The sequence below is a fragment of the Physella acuta genome, unplaced genomic scaffold, assembly GCF_028476545.2.
Source record: "Physella acuta isolate Inbredline_101_S28 unplaced genomic scaffold, ASM2847654v3 ptg000805l, whole genome shotgun sequence".
NCBI lineage: Eukaryota > Metazoa > Mollusca > Gastropoda > Physidae > Physella > Physella acuta.
The window spans coordinates 484,648-508,190 of record NW_026732323.1 but is presented as its reverse complement, the minus strand read 5'-3'; the positions used below and the strand labels follow the sequence as shown (position 1 = coordinate 508,190).

The 23,543-nt window shown below is 41.0% G+C and overlaps 1 protein-coding gene across 1 annotated transcript in view; it reads left to right on the top strand.

Annotated features, from left to right (window-relative positions):
• Positions 1 to 1,120: 1,120 nt before the first annotated feature.
• Positions 1,121 to 23,543, top strand: part of LOC131951247 (A disintegrin and metalloproteinase with thrombospondin motifs 7) — a 116,768-nt gene continuing 94,345 nt past the window's right edge. The window contains exon 1 of the mRNA XM_059313598.1: positions 1,121 to 1,265. The gene's annotated coding sequence lies outside the window, so the exon portion shown is untranslated. The remainder of the gene's footprint in view (positions 1,266 to 23,543) is intronic.

The following is a 23,543-nucleotide window of genomic DNA, read 5'->3' as shown; positions in this document are numbered from 1 at the left end:
AAAAAAAAAAAAAAAAAAAAATTGACCAACAATAAAAATGTTGACGGGCACATAAAAATAGGTTCAATAGTAAAAAAATATTGACGGGCAAAAATGTATGATCAATACTAGATTTTCATAATTGAAGACGAAATATTTCGCTTTCTTAAGTCGGTCAAAGATTAGCGTGACTTTATGGATTATGTAACGGATTAGCTAAGGGATTATTTTCGGGGTTATTGTATTGGTTTGTGTGGCAATCTGGATTAGTATTAGCTGAGTGGTTTTTCAAGGTGTGTCATTATCCAGATGATGATTATATTAACTAAATGTTGGAGTTTATAGATACTGTATGTTTTGTTATAGTGTTTGTTATGTTATTTAGTCATGATCAATTTGGTAGTGAGTCAGAGAGCAAGGCTAGAGACCAAATTGTGCGGGTTCGAGTCTAGTTGTGTATTTCTGCATTGAAGAATCTGAACTTTATCAAAGACTCTGGTCATTGGGTAGTGACGCATCCCATGCACACATAAAAAATAAATTAATTTAAAAAATCAGATGCTGAAATAACAAAAGAAATCGATTTAAATAAGAATTGACATTGTGTTTATCTAGAGCCTTATGACTGCTCCCACTGCCAAAAGACCCCAGGCCGACTTTGAAAAACCTACGATTTATTTTGACACAACTTCACCCTACCATACCTGGGGCTAGCCGTGATATCAAAGGGACCGCCAGTGGCCCGCAGGCCGACGTGAATAAAAGCCCACGGTTTATCCTTACTGACACAAACCTTCACCTTTACAGACTTGTGGGGCTAGCCGCGGTATCACAGAGACCGCGAACCTACCGGGTCTTTCACGGCTAGCACGCACGTAGAGATATGCGGACGTGTTTCCCACCCCCCTCTCAATATTTAGTCCAACCCACTGTGGAAACTGTCATAGCTAGGCCTAAGCGTGTTTTTTTTTTCTTTCCACTTTATTTTTTTTAAAAACTTTTCACAGTCTGAAAAAGCGCAGCCGAACAGCGCCGGCGGCGTGGTTTGCGGTTTTACAAGCGCTGCGCAACAGCCGCGCGCAGCTCGCGACGACCCCGTGAACCCCGAGGCGAGTGGACTTAGCCGGTCAACAAAGGGAGAGAAAACTGCACTAATTGTTCGGCGCGGCGATGTTTAGTGCTTAAGGTTGGATAACTCTTCTCGAATTTATTTGTGTATTCGTTATTGGACTGGAGTTGTGTGACGGGTTACCTCGCTTGGAAACATTCCTCATTTCTGACAAAAGGTAAAATAAACATATATTTATTATATAAACATTTAATTGAATGAGACTGAGAGAAAGACGATATAATTAAACTATGAAACTTGTAGCAAATGTTGGAAAAATGTGTTAGATATCTGTATCTGCATAGATTGTATACACGAGCGAGAAGAGTGATTGTTGGAGATACTGATTGATCTTGATTGTAGACATTTAAACGTTTCTATAGAATTCGTATCGCATTACTCGGTGTGTATACTTAACATTGTATCTTGCTATTTATTTTATGAGTGTTCAAAAATTCCCAGCTAACAACAGACACACAAACACACCTTCGTGCGAGCTGTATTTTTAGACCATTTTATTTTTTAGATTCTTCGAGCGTTGTGAGCGTAATGGCTGCAGACTAAACATCTAACATTAGTTATCTTTGAGAGAACTTTTCCGTTTCGAGGGTACCGGCGAATAAGCAGATTTGTTTCGTTGATTTCAAAACCAATACAAAAACATAATTAACTTGTCATGAGCACGTGCAATTTGTTGTCTTGGAAGCACGTGATGCGTTGCCAAGGACGCACATAATTCGTTGCCAAGGATGCGCATACTTTGTTTTCAAGGGCACATGTGTTTTTAAGCATGCACATATTACAACAACACATATCAGATAACACACACATTACGTGGGGGTGTCTGTTATGCTTAGTGGGCTATTTAATTGTTGTAACTAGCCATAACACAAATTACAACAGACTCCATTGTTCCTTTATCACAATAAAAATATAATCTTTTTAAATACAACAGAGAAACAGTGAACATTCACGAAAACACTGACTACATGCTACCCTAAGTTGACGATACCACACACTGCTTACACACTAGAGTTCACACACTTGTCAGGGGAGGCGACTCTCACACCCAATTTCTCCGTGCCTACACGCTTTCGCTATGAACGTCTAGGCCACGTCACACCTCCCCCCTAAAAAAAAGAGGTTTCTTATTTTTCCTTAAATTAAACAGCATTTCTAAGGTCTATCCTACACAACTACTTAACATGTACAGTAAAAATTTTAACAAAATATTTATCTGACCTTTTACATGCTTTAAATCTCCCTATAAATAAATGATGGCGAGTAAAAAATTATATCTCTACAATAAAATGTTGGACGTAGGCATGAATTAACTACTTATAGCTTTATACGTCTAGTCTATAAGTCAACAAGGTCTTTAAAAAACATTTGTCATCAATAAAGCATTTGAATTGAATCACAAGACATCAGAACAATGTTACTTTCTTTTCGTTTTGTGAAGTGAGATATATTTAAATAAATCTAGTCAATGATGACAATGAAAACTAGAAGCTATTCATATAATACAAGTTCGTACACCACTCTAATTTTGGTACAGTCTTTGGCTCTGGATGTCGATCTGGATCTCGCTCTGGCTTTGGCTCTGGCTCTCGCTCTGGCTCTGGGTTTTGGCTCTGGCTTTGGCTCTGGCTCTGGTTTTGGCTCTGGTTTTGGCACCGGCTCTGGCTTTGGCTCTGGCTCTGGCTCTGGTTTCGGCTCTGGCTCTGGTTTTGGCTCTGGCTCTGATTGTGGCTCTGGCTCTGGTTTTGGCTCTGGCTCTGGTTTTGGCTCTGGCACGGGCTCTGGCACGGGCTCTGGCACGGGCTCTGGCACGGGCTCTGGCACGGGCTCTGGCTCTGACTTTGGCTCTGGCACTGGCTCTGGCACTGGCTCTGGCACGGGCTCTGGCTCTGGCTCTGGTTTTGGCTCTGGCTCTGGTTTTGGCTCTGGTTTTGGCTCTGGCACGGGCTCTGGCACGGGCTCTGGCACGGGCTCTGGCTCTGGCTCTGGCTCTGACTTTGGCTCTGGCACTGGCTCTGGCACTGGCTCTGGCACTGGCTCTGGCACTGGCTCTGGCACTGACGTTGGCTCTGGCACTGGCTCTGGCTCTGGCACGGGCTCTGGCACGGGCTCTGGCACGGGCTCTGGCACGGGCTCTGGCACGGGCTCTGGCTCTGGCACTGGCTCTGGCACTGGCTCTGGCTCTGGCACGGGCTCTGGCACGGGCTCTGGCACGGGCTCTGGCACGGGCTCTGGCTCTGGCACTGGCTCTGGCACGGGCTCTGGCTCTGGCACGGGCTCTGGCACGGGCTCTGGCACGGGCTCTGGCACGGGCTCTGGCTCTGGCACGGGCTCTGGCACGGGCTCTGGCACGGGCTCTGGCACGGGCTCTGGCACGGGCTCTGGCTCTGACTTTGGCTCTGGCACTGGCTCTGGCACTGGCTCTGGCACTGGCTCTGGCACGGGCTCTGGCACGGGCTCTGGCACGGGCTCTGGCTCTGACTTTGGCTCTGGCACTGGCTCTGGCACTGGCTCTGGCACTGGCTCTGGCTCTGACGTTGGCTCTGGCTCTTCTGCTCAGCTCTGGTGTCCAAACATTTTTGTTTCGATCCTGCTATCTTGACATCACAGTCTTTAACTATAATTAAAGTCTCATTAGTATCTTTAAAAAGACTATGAACTTGATACTGGATTAAAGTTACCTTCTGCTCAGCTGCCCTTGACCTAGTTCTCCACTCTGTTGACTTGTTGCCTAGATTGCGTCTCTGGTTGATTAGGTCTTCTGCAAGTGGGACAGTAGCTAGAGCTTTCATGTTGGTGGCGACGCAATGATTTGCTTCTGATGTGATCAAGGACTGATGCTAATATTGTAGCTCTAAAATTTGATAACTTACTTGCTATGCTAATGTAGTCCACTTTGTAGCTAGCAAGTTCTCTCAACTTCTCTCCTAGCTTTATCACTGTATTTTTAATGTCATTATTTATGGCCATGATGTCTGCAGCACTGTTCACAAGTTTTGTGGCTGTTGATACGAAGTCTTTTCACGTCGGCGATGACTGCTGCCGTTAATACTAGATGTTTTCTAGTCGGCTGTAACGATGCCGTTGATACGAGATAGTTTCTAGTCGGCTGTAACGCTGCCGTTAATACTAGATAGTTTCTAGTCGGCTGTAACGATGCCGTTAATACTAGAAATTTTCCCGTCGGTTGTGACACTGCCGTTGATACTAGAAATTTTCCAGTCGGTTGTGACGCTGCCGTTGATACTAGACACTTCCCAGTCGGCTGTAACGATGCCGTTAATACTAGATGTTTTCTAGTCGGCTGTAACGATGCCGTTAATACTAGCAAGTTTCTAGTCGGTTGTGACGCTGCTGTTGATACTAGACATTTTCAAGTCGGTTGTGACGCTGCCGTTGATACTAGACACTTTCCAGTCGGCTGTAACGATGCCGTTAATACTAGATGTTTTCTAGTCGGCTGTAACGCTGCCGTTAATACTAGAAAGTTTCTAGTCGGTTGTGACGCTGCTGTTGACACTCGATATTTTCATGTCGGCTCTAACGCTGCTGTTGATACTGGATATTTTCCTTTTTGTCTAGGGGTAAAAACTTCTCAAAAATCTTGTTGTGTTCAAATCCCGGACGGGCCCCCACTTGTTATGCTTAGTGGGCTATTTAATTGTTGTAACTTGCCATAACACAAATTACAACAGACTCCATTGTTCCTTTATCACAATAAAAATATAATCTTTTTAAATACAACAGAGAAACAGTGAACATTCACGAAAACACTGACTACATGCTACCCTAAGTTGACGATACCACACACTGCTTACACACTAGAGTTCACACACTTGTCAGGGGAGGCGACTCTCACACCCAATTTCTCCGTGCCTACACGCTTTCGCTATGAACGTCTAGGCCACGTCACAGTGTCACACGTATCACATATCCTGTCTAATGATATATGCGTCTTGTGCCACATGCCTAGGATGATATGTAGGTCTACATACTGCAATATGCCTCGTATTATATGTACATCACGTGCTATATGCCTCGTATGATATGTAGGCCTACATACTGCGCTATATGCCTCGTATATTTAGGTCTACATACTGCGCTATATGCCTCGTATGATATGTAGGCCTACATACTGCGATATATGCCTCATATGACATGTAGGTCTACATACTGCGCTATATGTTTCGTATGATATGTACAGACTGTGATATATGTCTCGTATTATGTGTACATACTGCGCTTTATACCTCGTATAATATGACATCATGTGCTATATGCCTTGTATGATATGCACATCTTGTGCTGTTTGTCTGGTATGATATTACATCATGTGCTCTATGTCTCGTATGCAATGATAGCATTTGCTCTATGCAAGACTTCATTTGAAGTGTAACCTATACCTAAACTTAAAACTTATATAAACTGCCATGTAAAAAAAATTGCATCGTTGATTCTTTAGGTAGAAGTACCAGAGCATTTGTTAGTATCTTTATTGTTTGCTAGATATACTTGAACCTAATACCGAGATTATGCTATAGACATCAAATAGCTGGAGACAGTAGAGACAGTATGAAGACACCCATCATACTTGAAGACAACTGGAGACAGTCAAGACAGTATGAAGACAGCTGTAGACAGTAGAGACAGTATGAAGACACCCATCATACTTGAAGACAACTGGAGACAGTCAAGACAGTATGAAGACAGCTGTAGACAGTAAAGACAGTATGAAGACATCCATCAGACTTGAATAGATCTGGAAACAGTAAAGACAGTATGAAGACACCGATCATACTTGAAGACAGCTGGAGAAAGTAAAGACAGTATGAAGACAGCTGTAGACAGTAAAGACAGTATGAAGACACAACTGACTTGAAGACAGCTGGAGACAGTATAGACAGTATGAAGACAGCTGGAGACAGTAGAGACAGTATGAAGACAACCAACTGACTTGAAGACAGCTGGAGAAAGTATAGACAGTATAAAGACAGCTGGAGACAGTAAAGACAGTATGAAGACAGCTGAAGACAGTAAAGGCAGTATCAAGACACCCATCTGACTTAAAGACAGCTGGAGACAGTATAGACAGTATAAAGACAGCTGGAGACAGTAAAGACAATATGAAGACAGCTGGAGACAGTAAAGACAATATGAAGACAGCTGGAGACAGTCAAGACAATATGAAGACAGCTGGAGACAGTCAAGACAGCTGGAGACAGTAAAGACAGCTGGAGACAGTAAAGACAGTACTTGACTTAAAGACCAGCCTGTCATCACGTACGCAGCTGATTCTATTTTTAAACCGTATCTGTGTCACACGTCACGGTCCACTGATGTGAACTGGTCATTAGGTCACGGTGAATGACAGGGAAGCGGGGGGGAGGGGGGGGGGGGGAGGAGGGGCGGACCTCATTCACAAGTCGAGAGGGACAGGAAGCAACGAACCGTGACGTGACTAAATTGAGAGTTCCCATCTCCGTATCCTCATTTTTTAAGCATCAATACTTTCAAAATACGTGTGTTCTTTTTAATTCAATAAACTGCTGCTAATACGACGGGAGACTAAAAATAAAGGACTTTAGGTGGGACCGACCATATTTCACAATGTACCATATTTTTTAAAAAAATAAGTAGATCTATATACGTAGACACAGTTACGTTTGATAGAACACAAGGCAATTACCCGTGTCTAATATCCGGCTTACCTACACCATAGCAATTGTGTTACACAGATTACCTCACGTTAACTTACCTGCGTTTCAGTTGATGTTATAACCTAACCTAATCTTACATTTTAAACCATGACCCTCACACCAGTGGCGGAACTAGAAAAAAAAGGCTCCCCCGCAAAAAAATTTTTTGGGCCCCCCTATATGTATATTTATATATATATATATATATCTATAATATAACGCTGCTGGTAGTGTGTCAGTCCTTCCTTCCGTCATCGCTATAGATTTTGGAACCATAAAAGTAATCATTCGCACCATGCTGTGCTTTTCAGTGCACCGCAGTGTCTTATTATAAGTATTAGAGTAGGGTTTGTTTATATAGCGGCATAGAGCTATTTTATAATTGCCACGGTTTTTACTCTTTCGCATAACGTCAAGAAAATATTAAATACACGAAAATGGCTAAAACATACTTAAAAAATCAATGTTAAATATCATTTTCGTTTATATTCTTAGAAAAAATGGATATATTTTCATGAAAGTAGGTCGAAAAAACTAATTAATTCAACTTTTGTTTGGTAATTTTTTTGCAAGGGAGGTAATTTAAAAATATATTTAACTCATCAATATCTAAGTTAATTTTTTTTTATTACTACCGCATTGATTATTACATGTTAAGGTTCATAATTAAAAGAGAAAAATGTTAAGATTATTTATATTATTTATTATTATTTTCTAATTAGTCTATGATTTCTCAAAAATCACTTTCTTTTTGCTTTTGTTTTTCGGTGTTATGAAAACAGATGGTAAAATTTGACTTTTTGAGAAGACTGGAAAGGCTCTCTCTGAGCGCGGACGTATGGGAAAATTTTTTTTTTTAATATTTAACTCACTCTCAATAATTTAAGTTATTTTTTTATTACTTCCACATTGATTATTATATGTTAAGGTTCATAAGTAAAATAGAAAAATGTTAAGATTATTTATATTATTTTCTAATTAGTCTATGATCTCTCAAAATCACATTTTTTTGTTTTTGTTTTTCGGTGTTAACAGATGGTGAAATTTTAGGATTATAGTATAGAGAATGCTGAAAAGGCTCTCTGCGGGCGCGGACGCCTGGGAAAAGCGTGTTTTTCGGTGGTGATTCTAATTACATTGCCAATGTGTTTTCTTAGAACCATAAAAGTAAACACCACTTGCCGTACATTTATTTGCATTGCATTGTTTTATTGTAAGTTATGGAGTAGAATCTATTTTTGTGACTTAAATAAAGGCTCTCTTTGGGCGCGGACGCCTAAAAAAGCGTGTTGTTTGGTGGTGATTCTAATGTTGTGGCTGTGGTTGTTTTGTGGTTGTTTTGTGGTTGTGTTGAGGTTGTGTTGTGGTTGTGTTGTGGTTGTGTTGTGGTTGTGTTGTGGTTGTGTTGTGGTTGTGTTGTGGTTGTGTTGTGGTTGTGTTGTGGTTGTGGTTGTGTTGTGTTGTGTTTGTGTTGTGTTGTGGTTGTGTTGTGGTTGTGTTGTGGTTGTGTTGTGGTTGCGTTGTGGTTGTGTTGTTGTGTTGTGTTGTGGTTGTGTTGTGGTTGTGTTTGTGTTGTGGTTGTGTTGTGGTTGTGTTTTTGTTCGTTTTGTTCTGTTCCAAAGTTGTACATTTAAAAAGATTTACCGTGGCGGAGCACGGGATGCAGCTAGTATATATATATATATATATATATATATATATATATATATATATATATATATAATTATATATATATATATATATATATATATATATATATATATATATATATATATATATATATATATATATATATATATATATATATATATATACATACATATTATAAGTAGCCCGCTTCTCAAAATTTTAAATAGTCTATTACCTGAGTATTTTAATCTATTTTATTGCAATGTATAACCACTCTGAGATAACGAACCAGACAAAAATAAGTCCGAACTCATTTCGAGCGCGGCATTATTCGTGTTTTACAAATGTTTGTATTACGTCTTTATGTGTACCGAAAATAGTGATAAAATTACCGGCTGGTCAAAATTATATAAACACGTAAGCTTGATTTTAAAATGGTTTCTCGCGTTATGTTTATTTTTATGATTTTTTGTATTTAAATTATTAGATTTGAATACATTAATTTTTATAGCTATAAGATTCTTTATTATGCCTCATTTAAATAATAATAAAGAGAATAAATGGCTCTTTAATTTACATTGTACAAAACTATTTAAATGACCTTTATGGGCACCCGTGTTTAGATGAAGGGCAGTAAGTCATTGAAGTATTGTGAACGTTTGCCTATCTTTCAAAGTAGAGCTCTTGTAGATTTTATATTTTTCTACGCAACAGTGTGTGTTAGTAACTGTAGAACAATCACTGCTATAGTAGACCTGTTTGTTTTTTACAAAACTACTATCAATGTGCACGAAAAACATTATTTATGAAAGGAAAATTCATTGTTTTTTTGGTCGGAATTGGGCCCCTAAACGTCGTGGGCCCCCCCGCATTGCGGGGTCTGGCGGCACTGTAGTTCCGCCCCTGCCTCACACCGCTAGATATACCCGTAGCTTAAACTATCACCAAATACTGTGATATATATAGTGTTGGCTCTATTCGGATGGGATAGCCGTACCCATGCGACCTAATATTTTAACCACTGTATTTGCCGAAACTCGCTATATAGTATAACAATATGATTATAACGGTCGCCGGCTATATTGCTAAAACCAACATACTGAAGCAAAGCACATCACACATAGGTGATGCTCTCTACACATGCCGCATGTGATAACTCTTAAATGTGATGAGCACACAGCTAATGGGAATCAAACCCTGCAGTGTGTGTGTGTTTGTGTGTGTGAGCACACGTGTGAGTGTTAGGTGGGGGGGGGGGGGGGGGGGTGCGTACGCGCGCGGGTGAATGTTAGTTTTGTGTGCATGCTAAGATCTTTAGGTCCGCACTAAAAAAATAAATAATTCGCATCGCCATGTCTGGCTTAACCCCCCCCCCCCCCCCAACCAAAAACCATAACATAACACTGGCGCACAAATGAAGCAGAAATAAAACACCTTTATAAAGGTACTACCTTTCTATCTTATTTTATTTCCCCACCTAACTCGTAGCGCAGACATAGAAAAAACTTTGATTTTTTTTTAACGTGAATGTTTGCGTCCTGTTTTATAGCAGGGTAACCAATAGACGGAAATACGTCATTCACATAGACAAACGTCTCTTCACTATTCCTTCCTCCTACTTCGTGGGGTATGTGTGTGTTTGTGTGCGCGCGTGTGTGATTGTGCACGTGTGTGGTTGTGTGATAGGAAATATGAAGTGCAGGTATTTCCGTGTGTGTTTGTGTATGTGTGTGAGTGTGTGAGTGTGTGAAAGGAAATAGGAAGTGCAGGTATTTCCATGTGTGATTGTGTATGTGTGTGCGTGTGCGTGTGTGAGTGTGTGAAAGGAAATAGGAAGTGCAGGTATTTCCATGTGTGTTTGTGTATGTGTGTGCGTGTGTGAGTGAGTGAAAGGAAATAGGAAGTGCAGGTATTTCCATGTGTGTTTGTGTATGTGTGTGAGTGAAAGTGCAGGTATTTCCGTGTATGAATGTGTATGTGTGTGAGTGAAAGTGCAGGTATTTCCGTGTGTGAATGTGTATGCGTGTGAGTGAAAGTGCAGGTATTTCCGTGTGCTCATCCCCTCCAGATGTCACTGTCTTGCCTGGAAAACTGCAGCTCGTTCTAGTAATCACGTGATACCTTTATAACGCCCACCCCCTCCCACTCTTCAATTATCTACTTATAGAAACAATGGAAACTATACAGACTGAGGAGCATTGTCCAATATTTAAAACAAATAAACTGCTAGTGATGTTGATGTTTGTGATGATGTTTTTTTGATGATGTTTTTGTGATGATGTATTTGTGATGATGTTTTTGTGATGCTCTGTGCTGTAAGTTTTGTTTACATGTGTGAGTAGGACTGACGGAGTTATCTGGCTAGCGACACCCCCTGCTAGCGACACCCCCTGCTAGCGACACCCCCTGCTAGCGACACCCCCTGCTAGCGACACCCCCTGCTAGCGACACCCTCTGCTAGCGACACCCCCTGCTAGCGACACCCCCTGCTAGCGACACCCCCTGCTAGCGACACCCCCTGCTAGCGACACCCCCTGCTAGCGACACCCCCTGCTAGCGACACCCCCTGCTCGCGACACCCCCTGCTAGCGACACCCCCTGCTTATTGTCTACCGTCACAGTTGAGTTATCCATGAGTACGAACCAGAACACCTCCATCACACAATTTCTGTGTGTCAGTTCTAGAGATTTAGACCCATCTTCACACAGGGTTCAGTTCTGGACCAGTCGGTCAAGTGGTCAAATCTTTCATTCTAGACTTTTTTTTAACTTTGTTAACCATATTTTAATACTGGTACAGTTGTCATTATTGATAGCTCCATTTTGTTACAATGTCGGTTACACGTCTGTTATTTACACTTTAAAGGCCACTGAATTAGTGAACACTTTAAGCAGCACTAATGTGAGGACCACTGAAATAGTGACCACTTTCAGCAGCACCAATGTGAAGACCACTGGTGTCGTTCACCCGAGTGCCATGGCCAATATGCCCACACCACCGTACAGCTACACTCTGACACGGCCGTGCCCATTGTTTTTAGTTTAACAGTCTAACACAGTCAAACACAGTACCAATCAGTACCACACAGTCCCATACTGCCACACACAGTCCCACACTGTCCCTCACAGACCAATACTGCCACACACAGACCAATACTGCCACACACAGTCCCACACAGTCTAACACATTACATACCAACACGTCTCCAAACGTACAGTTGTGCCTACGTCTGTCAGTGTCATTCTACGGTAGCATCTGAGCTACTTTTGACGTGTTACGTCAGTAACGGTATGAAGTGGTCGAGTGTGGAGTAAAGGCTTTGAGGCAGCGATGTCCTTTAACCGTTGAACCCTGACATGTGACGTTCTCTAACCCACTTAACCCTGACACGTTTCTAACATTAACCCGCCTGTGCACCAAAACGTAACCTTACCCAATACATGTTATCCGCACTCTCTAATCGTCCCTAGACATAACCACCGTTTTATTAGTTGCTAAAGCAACCTAGTAGACAACATGGACATCAGCAGCTGTAACGGATACATCTCATACACCATCAAATCACAGTTCTGAAATTTGACTTTAACGCGTGATAGCTGCCGTTTACACCCCCCCCCCCCCCTCACATAAAGTAACCTTGGCCGACCATTCTGCAAGACCATCATCGCCTCCTTTATTCAATGTTACATTTCTTGTCTCCGCTATATTTGTCTCCGCTATACTTGTCTCCGGTATACTTGTCTCCGGTATACTTGTCTCCGCTATATTTGTCTCCGCTATATTTGTCTCCGGTATACTTGTATCCGCTATATTTGTCTCCGCTATACTTGTCTCCGCTATACTTGTCCACATTAGATATCATACATTTGTACCTCAGCATCTTTAACCCCATTAGAAGGTGTCTCTATCTCAGCTAGCACAGAACCAGCTACTAATGATGGCCGCAGTACTCCCTCTATTTATCGTATAATCTCATTGTTCCACGTTTGGCCCTGTGTATGTTGATTAGCACTCTATACTATGTACATTACGATATCCTAAGGTTAAGACTATCTTAAGCAACTCAATGTTTTGATATAGCAGAAAACCAGAATACGTACGCCTGCTTCGAATTACGAACGTTGATTAATACCTTTTTACTCCATTTTTTCCAGGTAAATTTTTGTGTGATCTATATATTGAAAGCAAAGTCTTGTCAATATAATCTCGTTTCTTACTGTGTTGCTTTAATGTTACAAATGTAAATTGTAATATTTATTGCGAAATATTTGTGTTTTGTTTGCGAATTTTGTTATTGTTAAGGTTTAAACCAAGCGTTTGTTTTTAACGTTTTCTTGTCTAGAGGGTAGTGTTGGTGCAGTTAACAATAGAACGTGGCAACACAGTTAACAAGAGCACTGCGAACAATGGGACAAGGTACATACAAATGTATCCAGGTTACAATTTCAATTGGCTTGTAACCAGAGCTTGTCTGTAGAACTCCTGCCGTTCAAATATATTTTGCACCCACCCCACCCACACCATCATACAAAAACGATTTCATTTCTCTTGATACAATTCTCAAGATTTTATAGAGAGCTGAGCTAACCGAAAAGCAATAACAAGGTTAACACGTACGTGGACGTATCAATAGAGTCACGTAGGATGGATCTATATCATCACAGTTCGGGGTTCGATTCCAAGTCAGTGTACGCACGTCTTGCACCTGAGTTGTGAAGGTAGAATAGGTGCTATGTGTCGCTAATTGTTCTGGGAGGGCAGCTCATAGCTTTATACTGTATCTGTGTATACCAATTTAGTTTATGAATACACGGTATCCTCTAACCCATGTTTGATCACGTGATGTACTCAACTGTTCCACTTTAAGGAAGAGATTGGGCGCGGTGCTTAGCACATCTCTGCCACATGTGGCAAACCACACCAGACTTTAGTTCAGCCACATGTGGTACTACACTGTATGGCACTGGTGTATACAACAGGTATATATTGTAGTCAATAGGCCTGTGTTGTAGACAAGAGATCTATATCGTAGACAAAGGTCTTTATGATATACAACAGGACCTGCCTGCGAACAACTGTTTTTGTTGTAAATAGCAGGTCATTATGGTAAACAGCCGCTCATTATGATGGGCAACAGGGCCTCATGGGTCCAGGAGTTTAGACCTGTTTAACACAGACTACAACAAAGGATTGTTACTTCAGTAGTTTATGATTCACGATCATTTAAACACGGGTCTTCCATTCATCATAGTTATGACAGCACGCATGCGCAGTTATTGTCTTTTGAAATATTGCCTGTCCCAATGCACCACTGGTCTGATGTATTATAATGGATGTCTGCAGCTCTGGTGCATGTCGACTTAAGCTATTGAAGTCTACATAAACAAACATGCGCATATCGACTTAATCTATTGAATATCGATGAACAATCATGTGGGCGACACAAAATAATATTGAAATACGCCATTTAAATCAGTCACGAAAAATAAATATTCGACATTCAAGGATTAGTCATACATATATACAGCCCCATATATCTTGTACTTCACTAATGCTAACATAATATTCCTTGGCCTTAATGTAAAAGTAAAAGGATTCAAAATATAAAATAAGTTATATAATTATATATTATATTCAAAATAAAATAACGAAAGATTAAATGACAGTTTCAAGTAGCGCTTCAAGGATAATGAAGTCTTGACTGTAACCAACCAATACATATTTTATTTTTATTTTGGTTAATTATCACAAACGTTTATAAAATCTATTAATGGTAATCTATGACTGAAGTATAGAGTTTCTTGCAGATGGACAGTTTTTTTTCTTAACTAATCAAACTCACATTTTTAATTATAAGTCTCGTCTCTGACTTCAATTTGTCTTACAATTTACAACCCAATTTCGTGTGTGTCGCGGTGTGTGGCTTGTCAACAGAAATAAAGATGAAAAGCGAGATCTCCTTTCCTTATCGAAAAGGTGAAAAAAAGCAATTATTCCGTGCTGGAGTTTACCCTCAGACGGTAGCAGTTGCGCGATAAGTGCGCTATTGTGCGCACGGAGCTCCTGTCAACTCCTCGCTAACGGTGCTGTAATGGTGTGATATTGGTGCGCTTTGAGGGTGGGTTTTTTCTTAAATGGGCGCTCTGTATTTGGTACTTAGACCATAAACAAATAGACTGACGTTAAAGGTTTAAACACATTTGAACATGTATCTAAAATATTGTATGTGGTAGTTAAAAATATGTACACATTTTAAAAAATATATATATAATTTCTTAGTTTTTAAGACATTTTCTAAAACAAAATGTGTAGTGGCCTGATATATGGATTTTCAATTTCTAAATGTATCCAAACTTTTCGATATGCACACCCCCCTCGAGATTTCGATTTGCACCCCCCCCCCCTCAAACTTTCGATTTGCACCCCCCCCTCGAGATTTCGATTTGCACCCCCCCCCCCCTCAAACTTTCGATTTGCACGCCCCCCCCCCCCCCTCGAGATTTCGATTTGCACCCCCCCCCTCAAACTTTCGATTTGCACCCCCCTCAACCTTTCAATTTATTTTTCCAACCCATTTTGGCGCCCCCTAAGCTCGGCGCCCGGGGACATATGTCCCGTCCCCCCCCCCCGCTCCCCCCCCCCCCCTCGCTACGCTACTGAATGTATCCAATTTAATTTATATCACCGTACTAGTGAATTCATCTATTTTAAATAAGCTTTCTTGAAGAGGTTTGTTTTTTTAATACACTGTCCATTTCAATATACCCATTTTGTGTAAATTCAGCACTAAAAATGTTCGCGAATACAGTTTCGCGTAGCTTGGAGAAATTCTCGCGAGATGTTTTCGCACGAAATCTTCACCCTTCAGACGCTGTTCGTCTTCGTTTCTCGCGTACTGGCTAAGTGTAAATATCCCTAATGATGTAACCGAAATTAGCCAAATATTTAACCGCCGGGGGCCTCGTTCTGTCCAGGTACACAATCCCCGATGTTCCCTGCTGAAGGAATCCTGGAGCCTTTTCTTAAGTGTGTGAAATCTCGTGTCGTGCCGTCGGTCGAGGACATGTCGAGGTTTCTTGTCTTCGCGCCAACGGTACAGCCGGCCGATGTAGCGATTGTATAATGAGTTTAGTTCTAACAACATGTCATGATGGGATTAATTGCCGGGATGATGCCTGGAGTGTACCCCGTCCAACGGCTGAGTGCTGGAGTAGAGGCCCTAGGCTTGTCCACGTAACTGTTTTGGAGGGGTTGTAGAGGCTGGCCAATATTTGGTGTGGTTGAGCTGGAACTGTTGCCGTTGTCGCGTCTCGTGCTGTTTAAATAAGCCAATAGGTATCTAGCCACCCAAGTGTAGCGTGGAGAGTATGGACGTATCTCTCTCAACAACAACACGAACGTCAACGAGGGGTGCGCAAGCGAACAGGACGCGGGGCCCGGTACGAGAGTGATTCCAGGACAGTAGATGTTGCTGTGTGAGTAGGTGTTGAAACATCTTTTTACTCTCTGACCGTCACACACACAACACCAACCAAATTCAGCACTACTCCAAATAACACAACCGCACTATTCAACACACATCCACACTATTTTTTCTACCAATACTCCACTACTTCCAACTTTTTAAACAAACTAAACCTAAACATGGAACAACACAAACTCAACTTAACCAATGAACAAAACATGGAAAAACACAAACTCTAACTAATGAACAAAACATGGAAAGACACAAACTCTAACTAATGAACAAAACATGGAAAAACACAAACTCAACTTAACTAATGAACAAAACATGGAAAAACACTAACTCAACTTAACCAGTGAACAAAACATGGAAAAACACTAACTCAACTTAACCAGTGAACAAAACATGGAAAAACACAAACTCAACTTAACTAATGAACAAAACATGGAAAAACACTAACTCAACTTAACCAGTGAACAAAATATGGAAAAACACAAACTCAACCAGTGAAACAAAACATGGAAAAACATAAACTCTAACTTATGACCAAAACATGGAAAGACACAAACTCAACTTAACTAATGAACAAAACATGGAAAAACACAAACTCAACCAATGAACAAAATATGGAAAAACACAAACTCAAACAGTGAAACAAAACATGAAAAAACACAAACTCAACCAGTGAAACAAAACATGGAAAAACACAAACTCAACCAGTGAACAAAATATGGAAAAACACAAACTCAACCAGTGAACAAAATATGGAAAAACACAAACGCAACTTAAACAGTGAACAAAATATGGAAAAACACAAACTCAACTTAAACAGTGAAAAAATATGGAAAAACACAAACTCAACTTAAACAGTAAACAAAATATGGAAAAACACAAACTCAACCTAAACATTGAACTTTTATATACTTTTAACAGTGTCCGCCCCCCCCCCCCCGTAGAAAGTCTACCGCCCCCCCCCCCCCCCCCGAAAATTTCAAGTGCTTCCCCGGAGAAAAAAAGTCTGGAAGAAACACTGCTTTATACCCCAACAAGGAGGCACATTTTTTTTTCTTCCAAGCTGTTTGATGATGGTGATGTAAGCTACGTTGTTGGTGGTCTCCGTACAGGCCATCAGACTTGGGGGTGGGGGTGAGGGAGGGGGGATACAGGTGTGTTTTCACACCTGACCTTGAATCCTGCCAGCTGATGTAACCGGACACAAAAAAATAATAAGTGTCTGAAAAGTCGGGCACATAAAACCGCAGCCACTCAATTAGCGAGGCCGTGCTATCACGTAACCTAGAGCCTTGTATTGATGTGGTTTCCTTGTTCGTTTTAACCAGTCTAATTTGTTGGGCATTTCCCTATGCCTGTCCGTAAAAATATAGAGTGGAGTTTAGCCCTGGATATTCATATGTTGAGCAAAGCGACGTTCGTTGGTTTATGGAAAATATGTCTGTTTGTATATTGTGTGGCCGGTACAGTACACACATGTTTTAACTGACCCGTGACGGCTAACGCAGGCTGAGTACTTAAAAGAGCTGAGTAGAATCGTCGATGACTCCCAAACATCCGTTAAAAAAAACATGAGTTTTACCGTGATCAATATACTGTTTAAGTTTATTGTCATGCATTCTTTTCTATTGTCGTGCTCTCAGATCTGTAGTTTGCAATCCTGCACTCGTCTAAGTATCCTGCCCTGTATTGTGTAGTTTACTGCCTGTCCTCTACATTTTATTGCCCTGCTCCCTATTGTAAAGTTTATCGCCCTGCTTTCTATTGTCTTAACCCATTTGTTAAAAATAGCAAGAAAAAAAATAAATCCCCAACAAACGAATTGAATGACTTTTTACCTTTCGGCCAGGAAAGAACAATAACCCGAACTTGAGGTTTATCTCCCCTTTCTCTTGTATTTGTTATCATCTGAGTAGGGAGACAGGGGCACTAGACTCGCGGATCCCACCAGGGTCATGACGCTCTACCGTGGGTGTCAGTCAATGTCAGGTTAAGCCAATTTTACTCCAGACTTTTTACACCAGGCCGTGGCACCAAAAAATGTTTTATTAGTCGGGGGTTGGGTTCGGGGTAAGGGTTGGGTTTAGGTGAAGGAGTACGTTTAGAGCGAGAAAAGAGACGTGTTATTTTGGGTTTAAAAAAAATCTCACCACGGTTATTGCTACACTAGATCTGACCCTATCACCTCAATAGAAGCTGCTGTTATAGTGAAGTTCTCTTTTCGGGTCTGGTGATCTATAGTGCAGGTGAAGTGGAGTTGACCTGTTTCTTGTCCACAGAAACTTCTCTTAATACACCACCGGACAGTTTGAGAACCGTACACCGCACTACAGGTGAATGTAATCATTACTTCTTTTTTTTATTGTTTACTTTTTGTTTTGTTTTGCTTTTGTTTAATTTTTTTTGTTTAATTTTTTTTTTACTTTTTTTTTTGCTTTTGTTTACTTTTTTGTTTTGTTTTTGTTTACTTTTTTGGTTATATGAAGTGTTTACATCCTAGTTGCTTTCTTAAATCAGTTGACCAGGTCTGACCCGTTCTTGCCCAAAATTACGTCACCCCTACCACGTGACCCACAGACACCCCCCGTCCCCACCTCACGCCATGACATATGGGACCCCGACAGTGAGGACCCAGGGGACATAGGACATGACGTGTGTGTTAACACAGGACTAGCACGGTCCTAGGGGCTTCATAAAAAATGTCTGCAGGGCTTAAAGGCAGGACAAACACCAGAGACACAAACACACATCTCGTGAGGGGAGGGTGTGTGTGTGTGGGGGGGGGGGAGGCTAACCTAAACAAACATTGGAGGATTTCCCCAAACTTTTAACATTGACTCACGCGCTGATTTGTTGTTGTTTTTTTCCCCCAGTATTTTCTCAAGTGATTTAAGTTTTCTTGAATCCTTCTGGTAATTAAGGCAGTTGTGTTGGCTGGTAATTTCGTAGATTTGATTCAAACCATTCTTTGGTGACTAATTAGTTGGATGCCTTCAGGCTTTTAGTCATGATTGTTGTATGTCTTAGTTGTTGTGTCTTGTTTGTTAAGTCTTGCTTGTTCGATGTCTTGATAGTCGATTTCCGAGTGTATTGGATGTCTTGATTGTTATAAATATTGGTTGTCTTGATTTTTAAAATTATTATTAATATTCAATGTCATAAATGTAGGCCTTGAGCAAAATAATTAAAAAATTAGATCCAAAATATCTGATAGAAACTCTCCATGAATTCAATGAACTTTATTTTCTTTATCTTTCACATTTCAAGTCAATCCCATCGGCCAATGATAGCCTTTCTTAAAGATGTCAACATAGCTATAGCGCCTGTAGGCATGTCTATACATTGATGCAGGAAATGTCAAGTCAGTTGGATTTGACGAGTGACGTCCCATTGTCTAAAGCTGAAGATGGGCGGGGCGTCACTCTGAGATGATTGATTGGGCATACATGTTATGACAAATGTTAGGACAAATGTTAGGACAAATGTTAGGACAAATGTTAGGACAAATGTTAGGACAAATGTTAGGACAAATGTTAGGATAAATGTTATGACAATTGTTAGGACAAATGTTAGGATAAATGTTATGGCAAATGTTATGACAAATGTTAGGACAAATGTTAGGACAAATCATGATCAGTCCTGGTCGACCTCCATATTGCTGGGTCATCAAAGACGGTTTCTGACACAGCTTCCTGCTCATATTTTAATGTGCCGTTGGATAGTTGTTCTGTGGCTGTTAAGCTGATTATCTAAATAGCTGTTTGCCGTGAGTACTTTCCGGCACTTGAATATTTACCGTGAATAGGCCTACTTGCCGGCGCTAGAATATTTACCTCATGTACATGCCGGTACTAGAATATTTACCGTGAGTACATGCCGGCACTAGAATATTTACCGTGAGTACATGCCGGCACTAGAATATTTACTGTGAGTACATGCCGGCACTAGAATATTTACCGTGAGTACATGCCGGCACTCGAATATTTACCGTGAGTACATGCCGGCACTAGAATATTTACCGTGAGTACATGCCGGCACTCGAATATTTACCGTGAGTACATGCCGGCACTCGAATATTTACCGTGAGTACATGCCGGCACTAGAATATTTACTGTGAGTACATGCCGGCACTAGAATATTTACCGTGAGTACATTCCGGCACTAGAATATTTACCGTGAGTACATGCCGGCACTCGAATATTTACCGTGAGTACATGCCGGCACTAGAATATTTACCGTGAGTACATGCCGGCACTCGAATATTTACCGTGAGTACATGCCGGCACTAGAATATTTACCGTGAGTACATGCCGGCACTAGAATATTTACCGTGAGTACATGCCGGCACTCGAATATTTACCGTGAGTACATGCCGGCACTAGAATATTTACTGTGAGTACATGCCGGCACTAGAATATTTACCGTGAGTACATGCCGGCACTCGAATATTTACCGTGAGTACATTCCGGCACTAGAATATTTACCGTGAGTACATACCGGCACTAGAATATTTACCGTGAGTACATGCCGGCACTCGAATATTTACCTTGAGTACATGCCGGCAGTACCATTCCCCCTCGACATTCACGTCTCTGCTGAGCTACTAATTTACGGTGAAGCATCAATCCCTCCCCTCCGGTTTTTATATCCCCCGACAGTCACAAATAGACGGCGCTTGTCTGCGCTGTCACCGCCCCCTACAATTTACAACTGGCTTTATTGGGGAGTAGGTACTTGAGTCGAGGGCTGGATTTCACCACCGAGGGCACATACCCCGTGGACGGGTTAATGGCTGGCTCGTATATTTACACCAGCCGTCTCGCGTTTGTCTGAAGTGTTTGTGCGCGTGTCACGACAAACGGTGAGCGCTTTGTGTACAGATAGTCACTCACCAAGATATGGTAATCTTCACGTGTCTGTCGGCATTGGTACCGCACAAATCTACAAGTTTTTTTTTTTTGGTCATCTGAGGAAGGAATGAAAAATGCTTTTAGCGCGTGCTGTTCGTCAGCAGTCACACAGACGACTATGCCAGCCCACGATTTGTATCTAAACATTTCTAGACAGCGGTGCTGGTGTAAGGTGATCTGAGGTTTTATAGCTGATGGCCGCTAGTCCGGGCATTGGGAAGTTTATATATATATCTTTCATTGTGAGTGTTTGTCTTGTTAAAGTTTATATTGTCCTGTTAGAGCTTATGGATATTGTCCTGTTTGAGTTTATGGATATTGTCCTGTTTGAGTTAATGGATATTGTCCTGTTTGAGTTTATGGATATTGTCCAGTTAGAATTGATGGATATTGTCCTATTAAAGTTTATGGATATTATCCTGATAAAGTATATAGGTATTGTCCTGTTAGAATTTTCTATTGTCCAGTTAGAGTTTATGGATATTGTTGAACTAGACGTGTATGGATATTGTTGAACTAGACGTGTGTGGATATTGTTGAACTATTCGTGTGTGGATATTGTTGAACTAGACGTGTGTGGATATTGTTAAAATAGACGAGTATGGATATTGTTGAACTATTCGTGTGTGGATATTGTTGAACTAGACGTGTGTGGATATTGTTAAAATAGACGAGTATGGATATTGTTGAACTATTCGTGTGTGGATATTGTTGAACTAGACGTGTGTGGATATTGTTGATCTAGACGTGTATGGATATTGTTGAACTAGACGTGTGTGGATATTGTTGAACTAGACGTGTGTGGATATTGTTGAACTAGACGTGTGTGGATATTGTTGAACTAGACGTGTGTGGATATTGTTGAACTAGACTGTATGGATATTGTTGAACTAGAGGTGTGTGGATATTGTTGAACTAGACGTGTGTGGATATTGTTGAACTAGACGTGTATGAATATTGTTTAACTAGACGTGTATGGATATTGTTGAACTAGACGTGTATGGGTATTGTTGAACTAGACGTGTGTGGATATTGTTGAGCTAGACGTGTGTGGATATTGTTGAACTAGAGGTGTGTGGATATTGCTGATCTAGACGTGTATGGATATTGTTAAACTAGACGTGTATGGATATTATTGAACTAGACGTGTGTGGATATTGTTGAACTAGACGTGTGTGGATATTGTTGAACTAGACGTGTATGAATATTGTTTAACTAGACGTGTATGGATATTGTTGAACTAGACGTGTGTGGATATTGTTGAGCTAGACGTGTGTGGATATTGTTGAACTAGAGGTGTGTGGATATTGCTGATCTAGACGTGTATGGATATTGTTAAACTAGACGTGTATGGATATTATTGAACTAGACGTGTGTGGATATTGTTGAACTAGACGTGTGTGGATATTGTTGAACTAGACGTGTGTGGATATTGTTGAACTAGACGTGTGTGGATATTGTTGAACTAGACTGTATGGATATTGTTGAACTAGAGGTGTGTGGATATTGTTGAACTAGACGTGTGTGGATATTGTTGAACTAGACGTGTATGAATATTGTTTAACTAGACGTGTATGGATATTGTTGAACTAGACGTGTATGGGTATTGTTGAACTAGACGTGTGTGGATATTGTTGAGCTAGACGTGTGTGGATATTGTTGAACTAGAGGTGTGTGGATATTGCTGATCTAGACGTGTATGGATATTGTTAAACTAGACGTGTATGGATATTATTGAACTAGACGTGGTGGATATTGTTGAACTAGACGTGTGTGGATATTGTTAAACTAGACGTGTATGGATATTATTGAACTAGACGTGTGTGGATATTGTTGAACTAGACGTGTGTGGATATTGTTGACTTAGACTTGTATGGATATTGTTGAACTAGACGTGTGTGGATATTGTCCACCTGGAATACAATGAATTCTGTTACTGTCTACGGACATTGCTGACCTTCTACCCCCATGTACTGTACACCTGTCCTGGCGTTATATCAAACAACCAGTTGTTTACCAGCTGGTGGCTCCACACATTGTGGGATGTTTGCTCCACACATTGTTGGATGTTTGCTCCACACATTGTTGTATGTTTGCTCCACACATTGTTGTATGTTTGCTCCACACATTGTTGTATGTTTGCTCCACACATTGTTGTATGTTTGCTCCACACATTGTTGGATGTTTGCTCCACACATTGTTGGATGTTTGCTCCACACATTGTTGGATGTTTGCTCCACACATTGTTGGATGTTTGCTCCACACATTGTTGGATGTTTGCTCCACACATTGTTGGATGTTTGCTCCACACATTGTTGGATGTTTGCTCCACACATTGTTGGATGTTTGCTCCACACATTGTTGTATGTTTGCTCCACACATTGTTGTATGTTTGCTCCACACATTGTTGTATGTTTGCTCCACACATTGTTGTATGTTTGCTCCACACATTGTTGTATGTTTGCTCCACACATTGTTGTATGTTTGCTCCACACATTGTTGGATGTTTGCTCCACACATTGTTGGATGTTTGCTCCACACATTTTTGTATGTTTGCTCCACACATTGTTGTATGTTTGCTCCACACATTGTTGGATGTTTGCTCCACACATTGTTGGATGTTTGCTCCACACATTGTTGGATGTTTGCTCCACACATTGTTGGATGTTTGCTCCACACATTGTTGGATGTTTGCTCCACACATTGTTGGATGTTTGCTCCA